This window comes from Pseudorasbora parva, chromosome 5 (assembly GCF_024679245.1).
Source record: "Pseudorasbora parva isolate DD20220531a chromosome 5, ASM2467924v1, whole genome shotgun sequence".
In the NCBI taxonomy this organism is placed as follows: Eukaryota; Metazoa; Chordata; class Actinopteri; order Cypriniformes; family Gobionidae; genus Pseudorasbora; species Pseudorasbora parva.
The window spans coordinates 17,556,094-17,573,686 of record NC_090176.1 but is presented as its reverse complement, the minus strand read 5'-3'; the positions used below and the strand labels follow the sequence as shown (position 1 = coordinate 17,573,686).

Genomic DNA, 17,593 nt, shown 5'->3' with positions numbered 1-17,593 from the left:
CATCAGAGAAAAGAGAGTGGCGTCCCATCTGTGCATTCCTGCTCATTTTTCTCCTTTATTGGAATGGAATGCCAGTGATGTCATTCTATTCTAATGCATTACATTCCAGGTCCTATGGAGTTCTCAGTTAAGGGCGGCGCTGCATGAGGCCTCAGGAGTGTGCTCTCAGTGACACGCGCACAAAGGAACAGAGTGTGTGAATGTGAGAGAGCTCTTAAAGGTTCTAATGAGCCACGAAGATTCTTCTGTAGAAGTGGGACAGAGACAAGAAGAACTGCAAATGTGCATTGTAAGGGGGTGTACAAAAGATGACAGCATTCTTTTCCCCATCTCTATTGTCTACAAATACTAGACTTGGCTAAAAGGCTAAACTAAGCTGGTTATAACTAGACTTGAATTGGCGGAAGGAATTAAATACCAGTGCTTGCAGACAACTAAAAATGGAATTTGGGCAAAAATTCTGTGAAAATATTTCAAGGGATATAGTGAGAAATAGACACAACACAACAGGGCATTGGCTACAAGGCACAATGATTGAACTATAGCACATAGCAGGGGCCTTGAGAGGAAGGACCCCAAATTTGCATGGGGTCTTTAGAGGAAAGTCTTTTTTTAAAATATGATATTATAAAGACTATATATATTTAATATATAAAGAGTGTTAGTAATATGCACCTATAGACGGGTGCACAATACGTGTATACGCTTTGCTTATTACACACACAAGCACGCACAGCACCATCCAAACATTTGGAAAAAACATTTTAAAATCATTGTTTTTCCACTTGCAAATTCCTCCATGTGAATAGCGAATTTGCCACGATGCAAGCACAACAGTCTTTTAAAGGGAATGGGAGATGGGACTCTGATTAATTTATTGCATGTTTACCCAAAACACACCCATGACTCTTTAAGAGACTAGGGACAACCCTTTTTAGACCACGAATCTGGCACTAAGACCATTTTACTGTCGTTAAATTACCAAAAGTGGATTCAGACGCCCTTAGTGCACTTGATGATGGACACAATCTACTCCGTTTAAGTTTTGATCATCGTTCTCAATCCAGGAGTCGATTTTGACATAAACGTCATTTGAAAAATGACTAAGCTTTTTACACAAAAGGTTGTTTTTTTATGATTTTTTCTTTTGATTGATATATATTTGATGTAGTGTTCAGATATTAATACAACAAAATATTCTGGAGCCATATGGCACTGGCTAGAAGCTATGTAACTTAAAAAACATAAAACTGTTGCCAGGAGAGAGTAAAGATGTTATCTAGAAGATGTTTACTTTTAAGTCTTAGATTAACAACTCTATGGAATAAAAGATTCACAATTGATCTAGTCATTTCTCACCAGACTTTAAAGAGAATAAAGAATGAAATGGCAATGTGTGTTAAATATTAAACACAGAACCTCCTTGGTTATCTAAGATTTTATCTACAAAACAAAACATGAATAAAGACTGTAGCTTGTTAAGCAGCCCTGGCTGAATTATTTGTAAAATCAAAAAAAATAATAATATTAATATTTGATTACGTCAATTAGTGCTACCTTGCAAGTGCTGCAACGAAATATGAGTTCTCACAATTGTCTATTACCGAATCCAAAAAACAATCTTATCAGCAAAGTGACACCATTTTAATGTCCATTCAGCAGTTTCCAAATCTGGTCTTGGCAATAGGATGGTGGATGGACGCCAGCACACTGCGGGCAGCATGGGTCATTCTTTTTCCTTTTCATTTCCTACATTTCAGCTGCTGTAATTACATTCTATTTCTTTGTCTTTCTTCCACTCTCACTTTAAAACTTCCTTTCAAGTGGTACCATCTCTCGCTGCACCTCAGTGAATCGATCCATTTTATTCCTCTCTGGTCTCTAGCCTTTTGTCTCATTTTGCCTGTCACTCAGGATTACAGCCAGTCTTCTGCTTTTGGTAGATCCCGCCAACTTCTCTCTTTCACCCAAGTTACTTTTCTCAATCTATCTCCCGTCTACCATCTGAATCTAGGCTCTGTTCCAGCCATCCCGGCCTGTCTGCTGCAATTCTCTCTAAAGGGTCATGGACGGGGAGAGCTGGGTTAATGGCTGACATGTGTTTGGAAAAGGAAGTGTGCTTGTTTTCAGTCCCACATTCTTCACAATGGCCTTGTTCTTTGTGCAAGGCACCACAATATGGTGAAGGACCTGTCTGTGAGTAGATGGATGTAGTATTCTCAATCTCATTCTCAATGATTCTCAGCTATCATTAACACCAACCTTTAGCTGTGTGTTATGTAAAGTAGACAAAGGCGTTTTTTTGTCTGATGCAAGTCTGCAGTATTTTACATTGGCTGCGTTTACATGCACATTCTTAAGCCGATTCTGCCTAATAAGCCGACAATGAACATGGTCATGTAAACGCAGTAACCGTTTTCTTTTATCGGAGTAAGGTCATAAACGCCGTAAGCATAAACCGGTCGGGACAGGTAGTTTTTTGCCTCTTTCCCCGATTTCGCGAGGCATGTAAACGCATTAACCTGCTTTCTGTCGGCTTATTGAAGTGTGCATGTGTGATAGGTGACAAAAAAGCAAACTTAGTGCAGATTTTAAAACATCCAGACAGAGCCAGTTAGCGTTTTGCATGAAATAAGGACATATATCACGAACGCAGACTCTTTTAAGACCCATAAAATCGTAAAGACGTTTTCTCTTTCCATGCAACAGAAGTAGAAGAGGTTCAGTCAAAACGCTGCATCTGTAACCGCATGAGGGATAATATGGGCCGAAAATCTCCCGTTGATACGGTGCACGCTTTATTTATCACAACTGACGTAACATTTGGAATACGCAGAGTCAGATACGGACATTGTTGTGTTTGAGATCACTTATTTATTTATTTATTTATTTAACAGGGACAATGCATACAGACATAGCTACAATACAAGTTCTGTAAATGATGCGCAGCATATAGAGTTTATAGCTAGTGCTATACAAGGAAATAAGCGGTCATTTAATAATGAGTAATTTAATAATAACTTTATTAAATTATTAATAAAGTCATGTTAACGTGGTTTACTTGCATTTTCAGTTTACTGGTTTGCATGTAAATGTTTTGACGTTCCGTTCGATCTGTATTTCACAAAGCATGACAGGTGAGGGCTCATGTTCTTCAGAAACAATCACCGCATATGACAGAGCTCATGTTTTAAAGCGAAACACAAAATGGAATGAATATTTCACTGAAAATACAATGCAAGTCTCTATTCAGCCATCTCTGATGTAATTAGCCTGGTTTTCTTTACATTAGTGCTGTTTGAATGAATTCACTTACTGGATCACTGGACTGAAAACTTTCCTGGAGTTTAGTGGCTTAAAATGATTTGATCACAAACAGAGAAGGTTTCCGCCTACCAGGGTAACAGGTTCTCGCGGCATTGTAGATGGTCTCGACTTCTAAGAACTGATGTAAATGATGTTAATGACGCAATTTTGCATGCTTCAGTCATTTATTTGCATTAAAACATTTTTTTTAATGTTAAGGATTCTGAATTAATCGCAGGCAACCCTACTTTTAACTTATAAGCCCCCAGGTGTTCACAAAACCCAGTGTGAAGATGGTAATTTATACAAAAAATATATATACACAGAATATGTGTCTGAAATCGCACCCATATACCCTTAAATAGGGCACTATTTGAGGGGACAGCCATTTGTTAAAATGATAGTGGAAGTTATTGAGTGTACTCATTTAATCCCACAATTCACTGCAATAAGGAGTGTACAACTGATGTATGCTCAGTGGCTAGAAAATATCCATAAGCTTGGTTTTTTCCAAACCAGTTCAGCGGAAATCCCGCCCTGCAACCGATTTCATTGGCTGAGATTACAGTGATGGGTAGATTTAGGGATCAGGGTTGGGTCTAGGCAATTGTTATTGTGAATGACATGGGGGGTGGGGGGGTGTTACACTATCTATAATGAACTGTGAGAGTGATGAATGAATTCTCCAGGAGATGACGACCACAGCAGAATCATCCATCCATCAATTTTCCAAATCGTGCTAATCGTATACAAATCATATACAGGTACACATTCATTTTATTTAATTTTTAAATAGTTCAATTATTATAGAACAATATTATAATCAGGCGCGTTTCTAGGATTTTCATTTTAGGGGGGCTCAGCCCCCAGTGAGGGATAGGCCTGAGAAAAGATGGTAACACTATCCAAAGGTCCAAAACGCCGCTATTAACTAATAGCTTACAAACATGCATACCCAGAAGATATTGTCTGTTTATCATTAAAGCAAATATTAACACTTTACTGCATGGCTACTGACTGTACATGCATTAATCATACCCAATAATGTAAGGCAGGTTTAAAGATCCCAAATTTTAGGGTGGTTCGGGGGCATGCTCCCCTGAGAAAATTTTGATTTCTATGATCTACATATGTGCATTTTAAGATGTTCTGAAGGCCAATTTTTTTTTATAATATCTTGAAAACCATTAGCCTGACAAGCCGGACCCACATCAAGATGTTTGGTCTGGAAACTCACCATTGACAGGGCTCAATCCGAGGGGCGGGATAAATGGTTGTCTTTCAAACTCCCTCTGCACGCGATAGGATAGCGCTACACCAACCAGAGCAACGAAGGTGAAACAGAGCTCGCTGACAGATTAAACATTCGCCGTATCCGGTCGGCAAAACTCCGAACACATCTTCCCTTTTTAAGAATGACTTCAGTGCCGTTCTTTTCTAAGAGAAAAGCTTAACTCCAAGTCTTCCAGAGTCGCGGTCAAAGCTGATTCGAAAGACCGCCGCCGTTCGCCAGTTTCTGTGTTTACTAGAAGCACGCAAACGCAACTCGGCCGTCGTCATTATGGCCCCGCCCGCCGACTCTATACACGATGTGATTGGGCCGTCCAGATTGTGAGGAATACAGCTCAGAAGGGTATTGAGAGTTCCTAGACGACACTTGTGGGCAGATTAAATTTGCTGCCGCTAGGGTGCGTCTAGATTTCTAGGCTAGAAAACCATGTCACTGGGCAGTAGATTATTTGTCTTTCTTATGTCCACATCTCTCTTTTTGTCAGTGAATAAAGTAAACATATGTGTAAACCATATGTTTACTTTATTCACTGACAAAAAGAGAGCATACTGATATTTATATGTTTCATGAATCATTTTCTTAGACACGTTAATTTACTGTTTATTAAAGTTTTAAGTTTATTAAATTCACAATATGTACTGAATGTTACAACTAGAATTATTAATTTAAAATATATACAAATTCATTATTAATCTTATGCCTAATCTGATGAAAATGGCTTTGTTAATATTTCTTGTTCGTTAAGGCCTATTATGAATCACATAGGCATATTTCCAGTTAAAAATGGCGAAATTAGACAAAAGTTTCTTACATTTGCCTAAATATTTTTTTCTTTTGTTTAACATTTCTGACTTAAAGCAGCAGCTGTCAAACATGTTTAGTTTAGCTGCTTACATTTATCTTATTTGACGTTGAGTTGCGCTGCTAAAATTTGCGCTCAGCCTCAGCAGTTTCTGTGTGACCATAAAGCCCACCTACTCTGATTTGATTGGTTTTATCAAATATTTTGATATTGACGAGCGGTGACAAACCAGTGACGCTCAGATTTACACACACACACACACACACACACACACACACACACACACACACACACACACACACACACACACACACACACACACACACACACACACACACACACACACACACACCTCTGCTTCTGACGTGCAAAAAGGGCCCATGATTATAATAATATATATTTATCTTAGAATCTTACTACTGGAGCTGCCAGTTTGCTAATAATTAAATTTCAAATAATTATTAAACAGCAAGCATAAACAATACAAGAGCGGCTGCCCTTCCGGCACCCTCAGTGTCAACATTCACACACTCATATTGATTCAATCTTTCTAGAGGATTATATTAGTGGAATAATATAGGGAATCATGATCTTCAGTTCTCATAACCCCTTGCCTGGACTGATTGTGTTGTGATTAGGTTTAGCTGTGTGTAATTTGTTTGTTAAGCATACCCTTTGTTTTCACTCTTTCTTTGTGAAGTCTTGTAAGGGTCACACTGCATTTCTGAGTATTCTCTCTCTCATGGTTTCCCATTTCATGGATTTAGATCTTCTTTTATTAGGATTTCCACAATATAACCTATGTTTTTGACCCTCAACCTGCGTACAACTGTTAGATTACCCAACGTTTTTTAACATTTAGAATATTAAAAAATAATGGATACTCCATAAAAAAAAACTTTTTAAATCTGTGAGATCTCCAAAGTTGAAATTTAAAAAGTGAACATGAAAGTTCTAGGGTGTTTTCACACTTGGTCCTTTTCAGGGGTCTGAGCGCGGTTCGCGTGATTTTTGGCCCATATGTGAACACTCCTAACGATCTCAGACCCCTTTAAAGCGAACCGAGCCGAGACCATCACGGGAGGTGGTCTGGGTACGGTTCGATCTCATCTTATGGTACGGTTCGCTAAAAACACGCAGTCTGAACACAAACCGCTCTGGGCTTACTTGATTTTTTCTGTTCTTGAATTCCAATGTAGTTTGGTCATCAGATGCCTCCGTACAAATCGGCTGTTCATCGCGGCTGATTCTTCTGACAAATCTCTACAAATTATTCGTTCACAACATACACTTGTTTATTGCAATTTCAACCGCTTCCGAACTGTGTGAGAGAGACGCGGCTGCGCGCCAGTTTAAAATGGTGTTACGAGCACACACACCTAGCGCATGCAGAAGCAGCTGTCACAGCGCGTGAAATAAACTGAATCTTTAGCGTCTTATTGCATTTATTTTAAAGCGTCAAAAACACACAAGTTTCACATAAACAGGTGGTTTTGTCTTAAATGAATGTAAACATCTGCATTAGCCTAATAAAAGAATCAGTGGAGAATATGCAGAATATGCAGTTCTTCATACAGTGAAGAATGCGGTTTTATTTTTTCATGTGATTATTCCATTTCTTTCTTGAATGCTGCTTTTAGGCATATCTATACTTTACCTGGGAAATTGAAAGCAGTTTATTTAATTTGCATCTTTCTTTTATTTTTTTATTGTGTTGTTTATTTTTTGTATGCTGATGTTATCATTGCCTTCTGCAATAAAATAAACATGAATCAAGGAAAACAATTCAAATGTTAGTTGAAAAGAAGGACATGTTATATAGCTAGTGCAAGAATATGTAGTATTATATATATTATATATATATTACTTTATGACAGTACAAATGCTGTTGTATTAAGTAGTTTATCTTAAATATATATATATATATATATATATATATATATATATATATATATATATATATATATATATATATATATATATTTTTTTTTTTTTTTTTTTTTTTTTAAGATAAACTACTTAATACAACAGCATTTGTACTGTCATAAAGTAATAATAATCTTTACAAACAAATATCTTGAGTTACTGAGGAACAAACAATGTAAGTGAATGGGATCAAATGTTGAACGCCATAGGGTCAGCCATCAAAAACTGAACTGGACTAGATCCAAAAAGCAACAGTCTGAACACAAAGGGGTCTGAGACCACATTCCTACTAAAGGGGACCAAAAATGATCTGAGTCCTCTTTCAGAGACAGGGACAGTGTGAACGTAAAGAGAACTGGGTCCTTTTTCACTTGGTTCACTTCTTGGTCCACTTAAAGGAGTCTGAGTTCGGTTCTTTTAAAGAGGACCCAAGTGTGAAAACACCACTAGAATTCTGTGTAGAACAAGTACCACAAAAATGGTTAATTGTGGATATAAGCCAGAAAATATAGTGAGCTAACTACACAATCCGCACCGGATCGTGGGCAGGGAGGCTGACACAAGTGGGCGTGTCTCTACTTATAATTACTTTTGTTTTAAACAAACTGTTCAATCAACTATCACAAACAATGCATCACTTGGAAGCTAAAACACTCAAGATTTATGTTCTGAACTCGTTTTTGCAATAAGTACACCAGAGAGGAAAGGGTTAAATGAAGCTATTTAAACATTAGCATAATAAACGCGGTACTCATCTTTCCTCTCCTGACGTTCAGATCAGAATCATCAGATCGGACAAATCCACGAAACAACAGCATGCATGTCCGTGTAAGTGTCCACTCTTCAAAATGCTTCCCACTTTTTAATCCAAAACAAGGGAAAAATAAGGGGAAAAAACTAAAAATCCTCCATTGTTTGCATGAGCGTTTTGCGTTAGAGTAATCAATCATATCCATTTTCAATGAAATAGCGATTATAATCATTATTTTGACAATCTCCCCTTTACTGTGGACTGTTCCGGTCATATTAAACCCTCCCAGGTCTCTCTCATTCAATCACAGGCTCTCTGAGGACACATGATAGGAAGGGAGCGCGTTACTGGCTGCTAAATCTGTCAGTCAAATGCACCCATGCTTTTAGTTGGATAAGCCAGTCAATGTCTGGCCAATGCATAGCCAGTATAGATTTAAATGATGGATGTAGTAACGAATTAAAATACATTATTTTGCGCAGTGTTTGTAAGATATGCCGTAAGAAGCATTGACGAATACCTCGTGCTTACCGTCTCCATAGTATCCAGCCTGGCAGTGTAAGCACACATACTTAACACACAACGCGCAGACTTAATGACAGACAGTTTTTATCAACTAAATGAGTTTTTTTACACTTGTAAATTCTGTAAATAGTGCTTTAGTTTTCAGGGACTGCAAATGCATTATAATTAGCAGTTTATTGCAGATTTATTTGAATAAAAACTACTCTTTACTATTACAAATCCTCTAATATAATTGGCCTTTTTTGAAAGGACGCCTAGTCTTTTTTTGACATAAAAGCTTACAGAAGCTACATTTTTGAGAGAATCGTCTTCAAATTTTAATCAAAGCATGATCAGACATTCAGTTTTATATTTAGGTTATTTTCAGGGCCTTAAAATTAAAATCTCATATTTTTTTCCATTAGGGAATAATAAAAAAATAAAAACGTGAGTCACTTACATGCATATTTCCCCTTGTTTTAATCTGTCCCTATACTACTTTGAGTTATTATGACTTTTGGGTAACATAATTTCAAGCGTCTCGTTTAAAATAAGACCAAATTTATGGATACAGACCATAGAGTTTAAGAGCTGCAGACATTTTTATTTGAGGTATGTCGTTTTTTTTTAATTCTCAAAAAAAGGGGCGAGGATTAAGAGGCTAAATGTCTCTTTATTATGTATTCCTTTACTATCTTTGCCCCAGTATCACCTCATGTACCAGTCTCAGAACGAGCAGAACTAAATTTCTTGATCCCTTGTGTAATATCCCTCATCACCTCATCCTTCCCACTGTCTGTTCCTCGCTCTCATTACAAGACTCTTTCAAGCTCTGATGGCTATACAAAACAACACAATAAAACAGCAGCACAAATCCAGTGACAAGACACTGCACATTTATAGAGACATTGGGAGGAAATGACGAAGGAAAACGAGTGAGAGAAAACAGATGGTAAACGATGCAAACTACAGAGCACTGATGAAAGAGATATGAGAGAAAAAGTGTGGAATCAAGACAACAGTGATAGTTATCAACATGAGATAACATGAATAGAGAGAAAAACTAAATAAAAAGAAAAAAGTTTTTTTTTTAAATGTTAATATGCAGCAGATGGTTTTCAGAGTATGAAATATATTACAGCTCAGATGTAACAGTGAGTATCAAAACAACAATAGCGGGTTTGCATCAGCCCTGTTCTTCAAACAAAAGACTTTCGTGCCTGCACTAAAACTCTCAAAAACAATCTGAATTTACAATGTTCTGTTGCGTTAATAGAGCCCACATGCCATGTAATATTCAGAGACTGAGATAAACAACTTGTATTTAGTATTTCCTAATATTTCAAACCTTTCAATAAAGAAAGATGGATTCAAAGACGGGTCATGCCTTAAGCATCTGATGAGATTAGTCAGACATTTTTATCCAAGGAACTTACAAAAGAGGAACTAAAACAAGTTTTCAAAGAACCAATGTAATATACAATTCCAGGTTTATTAGACACCTAGATAAGATTTTTTTTTTTTAGCTCGTCTGTGTCCTATAGTTATTCCAGGGGCGTGGGACTGGGGGGATAAAGGGTACTGAGTAACCAGGGCCCAAGGCAGGGAAGTCCGTTTTCTATACATACACATACATGGTACGGGGGCCCAGCAAGATGGTTTGTACCCAGGGCCCAAAATTTGGTGCTACGCCCCTGGTTATTACAAGGTGAGTGTGTTCATATCCCCTTAATAAAAGACTGACCAGCTGTTTGTGGACACTAGACTCACACCCTGAGGGAGAAAGAATTCCTTCTACTAGATCCACATAGCAAGAGATTACTGAAAGCATTAGTGAAGCTAATAAATACTGACTTTGCTGACAGGAAAAATGCTGTGTATCATTATATGGAGGTATAAAGACATCCGAATGCAATGTTTGAGTAACATCCTGTCTACTAAAGGCTGGAATACACTACACAACCCTTTTAAATCCAAACAGATTTTAAAACACAAGGCATCATACAGTTTCATGACATACACAACAGGGCCTCGAGGATCACGCACTTTCAGGTTATAAACACAACAAACTCACACAGAAACATGGGCCTTGTTGCTAGGAGACACAAACAAACAAAAACTAAATGTGAACACTAATCAGCTCTAAATATCAAAGGGCCCATTTTCACCTGGTCTCTGACCGGATAGCTGTCAGATCGTGAAAATAAGAGGTGTAAATGCCCTCCAAAACACATTTCAATTCCAGATGGTTTTAAATCCGATCACTCAAACCATTTCAGGTGGTTTGAGACGTATTCCAGATGAAGTGTTAATGCATTACTGGTCAAATAAAAAACGTGTTAGGGAGTTTGACATCACATCCTAAAGCTTAAAGGGTTAGTTTACCCAAAAATGAAATGTATTTCATTAATAACTCTAATGTCGTTCCACACCCGTAAGACCTCCGTTCATCTTCGGAACACAGTTTAAGATATTTTATATTTAGTCCGAAAGCGTATGCAAGTGTATGCGCACTATACTGTCCATGTCTAGAAAGGGAATAAAAACATTATCAAAGTAGTCCATTTGTGACATCAGTGGGTTAATTAAAATCTCTTGAAGCATCCAAAATACATTTTGGTCCAAAAATAACAAAAACTACGACTTTATTCACAGATGAACGCAGTCGGAGTTATGTAAAAAAAAATACCCATATTGTGTTAAATACCCCTATTTAATAGCCTAGAAATCTAGACGCACCCTAGCGGCAGCAAATTTAATTTGCCCGCAAGTGTCGTCTAGCAACTCTCAATTCCTATCTGAGCTGTATTCCTCAGAATCTGGACGGCCCAATCACATCGTGTATAGAGTCGGCGGGCGGGGCCATAATGACAACGGCCGAGTTGCGTTTGCGTGCTTCTAGTAAACACAGAAACTGGCGAACGGCGGCGGTCTTTCGAATCAGCTCTGCCCGCGCCTCCGGAAGACTTGGAGTTAAGCTTTCCTCTGAGAAAAGAACAAAGAGCGGCACTGAAGTCATTCTTAAAAAGGGAAGATGTGTTCGGAGTTTAGCCGACCGGATACGGTGAATGTTTAATCAGTCAGCGAGCTCCCCTTCACCGTCGTTGCTCCGGTTGGTGTAGCGCTATCCTATCACGTGCAGAGGGAGTTCGAAAGACAACCGTTTATCCCACCCCTCGGATTGAGCCCTGTCTATGGTGAGTTTCCAGACCAAACATCTTGATGTGGGTCTGGCTTGTCAGGCTACCTATTTAACACAATAACTAAAATATCTAGCTTCCGGCAGATCGCCTTCTGTATTCAAATATTCAACACACATAAAGTGTAATGCCTGTCGCAGTTCAAAACATTTACGTTATGTCTGACGCCATCGTCATGCAAGTTATTCTTTTTTCGTAAGCTGAATATGGAAGTTGATGCCGGGAAGCTAGATAGTTCTATATAGATATACTTTATAATGTGTTAAATATGGATATGCTTCTTACAAAATCCCATAGATTCTCTTCAGAAGGCCTTTATTAACCCGCAGATCTGTATGGATTACTTTTACAATGGATGGATGCACTTTTTTTGGGCTTCAAATTTTGGCCTGCCATTCATTGCCATTATTAAGCTTGGAAGAGCCAGGGCATTTATTAATAAAACTGTATTGTATTCGTCTGAAAGAAGAATGTCATATACACAGAATGGCTTCAGGGTGAGTAAATCATAGGGAAATTTTCATTTTTGGGTGAACTATTCCTTTTAAAGTTAAATGTATTTGGCTTATGCAGTGGAGGGGCTCGAGGAAGCAGTTTCATCTCAAGCTTAGACATACCCACCAGTGGGACTAGTCATTTTTGGAAGATAAGTCTGGTAGAAAGATGCCTAAATTATCTTTATGGAGTTGGGGAGGTGGAGAGATGCCAAAACAGCTAATGCGAGTGTAAGGAGCAGCTGCTTATATGCTCTGCTAGTTAATTGAAAGATTAGATATGTTCACTCCTCCAGAATTTACGTTTAGGAACTTCACTAAAAGTAGTGAGACTAAATTATCTTGCCAGTGCTAATGCCGCTCACTCCCCAATTGTGGTAGCTGATGATAAATGAAATGCAGCTCATACTTGTTGTTTTCATTGACGTGAACTCCATAAAATGAGCATGTAGCGTGGAAATTGAAGATTGGATTTAGCTTTCAGTGTTAGTACATCAGAAATCTGTGCCCATCATAGACTGTGATTTTCTATGAACTCTGTCAACTCATATCCGCTCTGACTTTCAGCAAGTGGCATTGTAAATGGGGGCAAAAATCTGGGATGTCATGTAGTATATTCCAGCTTTTAGATGCTTTCATTTAGTTGGTGGCAGCAGATGTGTGACCTTTGTGTGATTTTTGGCGGTTGGTGGAAACAATGAAAGAATATAAATGCTTACTAACTTAAAAAAAAAAACATTTACCCTCTAAGTCTGTTTTAATCTGATTCCATTCATACTGAGGAGTATTGTTGTAATTAAAAATGGTTCGGTTATTGCCAAAATGGGTCTGGAAAGCTTCAGAAGTTAGTCCTGCTGCTCCTGTTTCTCCATTGATGGCTTTTCGCAAGGGTAGCTGTGTATTCAGACAAATTTGGCTGTAAGCTTCATTGAAATGAATGGAAATGCTAACGGACAGTTCTCATCGGGTCTTTGTGAACTCCTTGGTTATTTCCTAAGCTCACGGGATTGTGTTCCAGATCATTAGACATGACGCTATGGTGCCTTGGAAGCCTGTCTGAAACCAGTTTCCATATGAGGGGACCTTCATACAAAAACACTAAGTCATTGACTGACTGGGCGGGGAGGCAGCTGGATTTTCTGGCACAGCCACTAACATGCATTAAGAACAAAATTATAGCAATAGTGCGCTTACATTTGAAAGACAAAGGCATTACATTTGGGAAAGATCAAAACAATAATTTCAGTGTATAGTTGAAATCACAGCAGATGTTTACTCCCAGTAAAGATCACTTTAGCTCCAGTAGACGGAGCACTGTGACCCTGACAGCGTCCTCTTTCACTACACCTCTCTTTTCCCCTACCTCACTCTCTCTTTCTCCCTCATTTTCTTTTTCCCTCGGTAACTTCTATTTTTATCAGGGCTTAAAGCGCAGTCGATTCACCTGCTGTAAGGAAGCAGAAAAATGCACGTAGAAAGCAACTCACAACTCCAGGAGCTCTGTTTTTGATTATAGGATGGGATTTAGGTAACTGCATTATCCTGACTCTGCTATTACATTTACCATGTTAAAAAAAAAAAAAAAACAGTGCCTTGAGAGGAAATTCATTCTCATCCACAGTTTGTGATAATGTGTTAGTCTGTGTGCGTGTGATAATGTTTCATATTCTGAACAGTGTTTCTTTGTTCACTAATGTTTCTTGTAATCATTATATATATATATATATATATATATATATATATATATATATATATATATATATATATATATATATATATATATATATATATATATATATATAATAGATATGTTTTTTTCTTTTTACAATTAAAGTCAATTGTCACCAAAACTGCTTGGTTATCAATATTCTACTGAAAAATCAATGTCATGCCGACTTGGAACGACATGAGTGTGAATAAATGATGACAGAATTTTCATTTTTTGGGTGAAGTATCCCTTTAATGATTTAAATGTTCTTGCTGACTACCAATCATAAAAGCTCCAAACAGAGTACAACAGTAGTGTTGTGACCCATTCTGTATGAAAAACCCATTTGTTTTCCTCCATAGACAATTGTTTGGACCTTGTTACACAGTGATATAGTTATTTCACGAGTTCGCACTTTCATGGAGAGTAGATGGAGAGTAGATTTAAATGTGTATTTGGCATGCTGTCCGGGGGGAGGGCTTCGAGCTCGGAATTTTGCCCGAACCCAGAGTACTGCCCATGTATGTAAGTGGTTAGAACAAAAAGTGTGGAGAAGGTGTGGTGGAGGGATGCTGATAAAACGTCAAAGAACAGAGGTGAGACTGCTGCTTATATACCTCTTATTGTAGCTGAGTGCTCTCCATTTGTGTCAATTATCTGAACATGCTTTCTCCTGAACCTTGTTAATAAAACATTTAAAGCTACACTGTGTGATATTTTCCCCCATCTAGCGGTGTAAAGGTATACGACAATCAAGTGAAAAATAGTTTCTGTTCCTCTTAATTCCGATTTTGTTTTAACTCCTACAGTGCCGATTTAGTCCAAGATTAACATGGCTTCCAGTTCGACCTCGTCAATGAGTGCTATCGGTGTTAGAATACGAAAAGCGAAGCTTGAATTAACGGGTATGTCCCTCTTTGGCTAATGTAATTTCAAGATGGAGGGGCAACATGGCGACCGGCTTTCGAACCCCTCACCCGTATGTATTTTCAATGGCATATTATAAACTTACGAGAATACTTTATTACTTGAAAGAAGAGCACATATATTTTTGAATGAACTTGAAAGAAGAGCACATATATTTTTGAATGAACTAAGTGTTTTTAGCTATGAATAAACTAAAAAAGTTACACAGTGTAGCTTTAATGGAAAGAAAATGATTTCATTGTGAACAACTACACTACCCATAATCCTGGAGAGAAATTCACCAATCATCAATCAGACAAGCTGCTGTTACCATGAAATATTTCATCATAATAATTACTGACAAATAAACTCGGCAGAAAATGAGAACTTGAAAATGAGAACATAAAGCAATGACGTACTTCTACACTCTAAAACTATATATATATATATATATATATATATATATATATATATATATATATATATATATATATATATATATATATATATATATATATATATATATATATATATATATAGATATTTCATATTAAATATAAATGCTTAAAAATAAATACTTTAAATATTTTATACTGTAACCTTGTTTTTGATTCAAGTACATCATCTGCAATATTGTATGGAATAAGTCATTAATTCTGAATATTAAATAATTTGTCTACACAGACTTTCATTTTTATTCTAATTTTCATATATATTTTTTGCTTACATTTATGATTTATACCGTAACTAATGTGTTTCTCTGTAAAACTTCTTATCATACGGCAAAAATGAATGGGGTCAAGGTCAAGGTCAGATTCAAGGTCAATTACAAAAAAAATCACAGTCTATATGAAAGCACATAATCAGAAATGATGAAGAATATACACTTTTTTGGACTCCAATACTTTACACACACACACACACACACACACACACACACACACACACACACACACACACACACACACACACACACGTTTTGTCTCCATGTTTTATGGGGACTTTCCATAGGCGTAATGGTTTTTATACTGTACAAACCGTATTTTCTATCCCCCTATACAGCCCCTGCATTTAAACCTACCCATCACAGGAAACATTCTGCATTTTTACTTTCTCAAAAAAACTCATCCTGTATAATCCACAAGGACAAGGATTTTGGATATTGCCATCTTTGTGGGGACATATTGTCCCCATAAAGTAGGGTTTACCAGCCCGCACACACACACACAAACACACGCACACACACACACACACACAAATCCGTACACTAACAATGTGAACGCTCTATCAACCAACTGCAAAATCCTCCCAGCACAAACTGTATTGTAGAAGCATGAAATTCAGTGTGTTTTAATTTAGGGTGACACTATTTAAGAGCTTGTCTATGTAAGCAGCAAATCATGCCTTTAGGGAACACAAGCTCTGACAGCCCCAAAGCCCCCACTGAGTGAGATACAAGAAAGAGACAAACCACAGCACGAACTGCATGAATAGCGGAGGGAAGATCATGCGGGTTGCATGGCACCCATTATGAGTTGCTGTTCTTTTAGCTTAAGTGTTTTCTTATCAAGCCTGTCAGCATGAAATTACTAACACAAAATTCTCGGGGCGGTCTACCACACAATATCGTGCAAGCTGTAATACAATAACATGCTCTAACTACAAATGTAATCTCAATTTCAATTAAAAAATAATAATGTGATCTCATGCAATGCATTTTTAAAACTAAAGCCACTTTGTTTTTAGCACGCAGTATATTTGCGCTTGTCTGAGAAATGGCAGATGTGTTACACAGGAAGTACATTCTTGATGCGTGTGTCATTGACACAGGGGACAACATTCACCGAAATGTGTTTGTTTCAATAAGTAAAATAAAAATGAAGGCATTCTCTTGGATTTCATGAAAAATGTATGCACAAGTCCTTTTTACTTTACTATAAGTAAGGTTATAGTGCAAGAACGTTGAGTTGTCCTTGATGTGCGGATTAACTGCTGCTCACCTGGCACGCTGTTATTGCACTGCAGATCGTAAGAGCACAATTAACACAGCACTAACAAAGACAACATATGGCCCCCATCAGCAGCTGCATCTGAGCACTGAAATCAGTGTAAACTCACTGGCCAAACACCACCTAACATGCTGTTATCTGATTGGTTTTAACAGCTGTCTGTTTACAGCTCTTTTGAATTACCAATGTAAAGACCACCAACCTCTCAACACACAGAGAGTTCATTAACCACACAAACACAAACCAGGTGATGTAAATGTGTGTTTTGTGACAGATGCATCTTGACATTTCAGCTGGTCCAACATTCTGTATAAACAACTCCTTACTATTCTAAAATAGTATGTGGACGGAACTAAATCTGATACAATTTAATGTATTTTAGGTTAAATTTGATTATAAATAATACAAAATAAAAGCACACAAATGCATATTTTAGTACCAGATGCATGATGTTTTGTTTAGCATCTGCAGTCACTTCACATTACAACTTTATATAAAATAATAAACATATTTATACTCACTGCTGGGTAGTAACTGATTACATGTAATCTGGATTATGTAATCAGATTCCAAAAATTAAGCACTTGTAATTAAATTATATTACATTATATTATGTAGTAAAATACTTGTAATCAGACTACAGTGACTTTTTTATTGATATCACGATTACATGTTATTCTCACAATGGCAGTAAAT

At 37.3% G+C, this 17,593-nt stretch overlaps 1 protein-coding gene across 2 annotated transcripts in view; it reads right to left on the bottom strand.

The window, feature by feature from the left end:
- fstl1b (follistatin-like 1b) overlaps positions 1-17,593 on the bottom strand; it is a 150,770-nt gene that overhangs the window by 131,855 nt on the left and 1,322 nt on the right. The gene's annotated exons all lie outside the window — the stretch shown is intronic.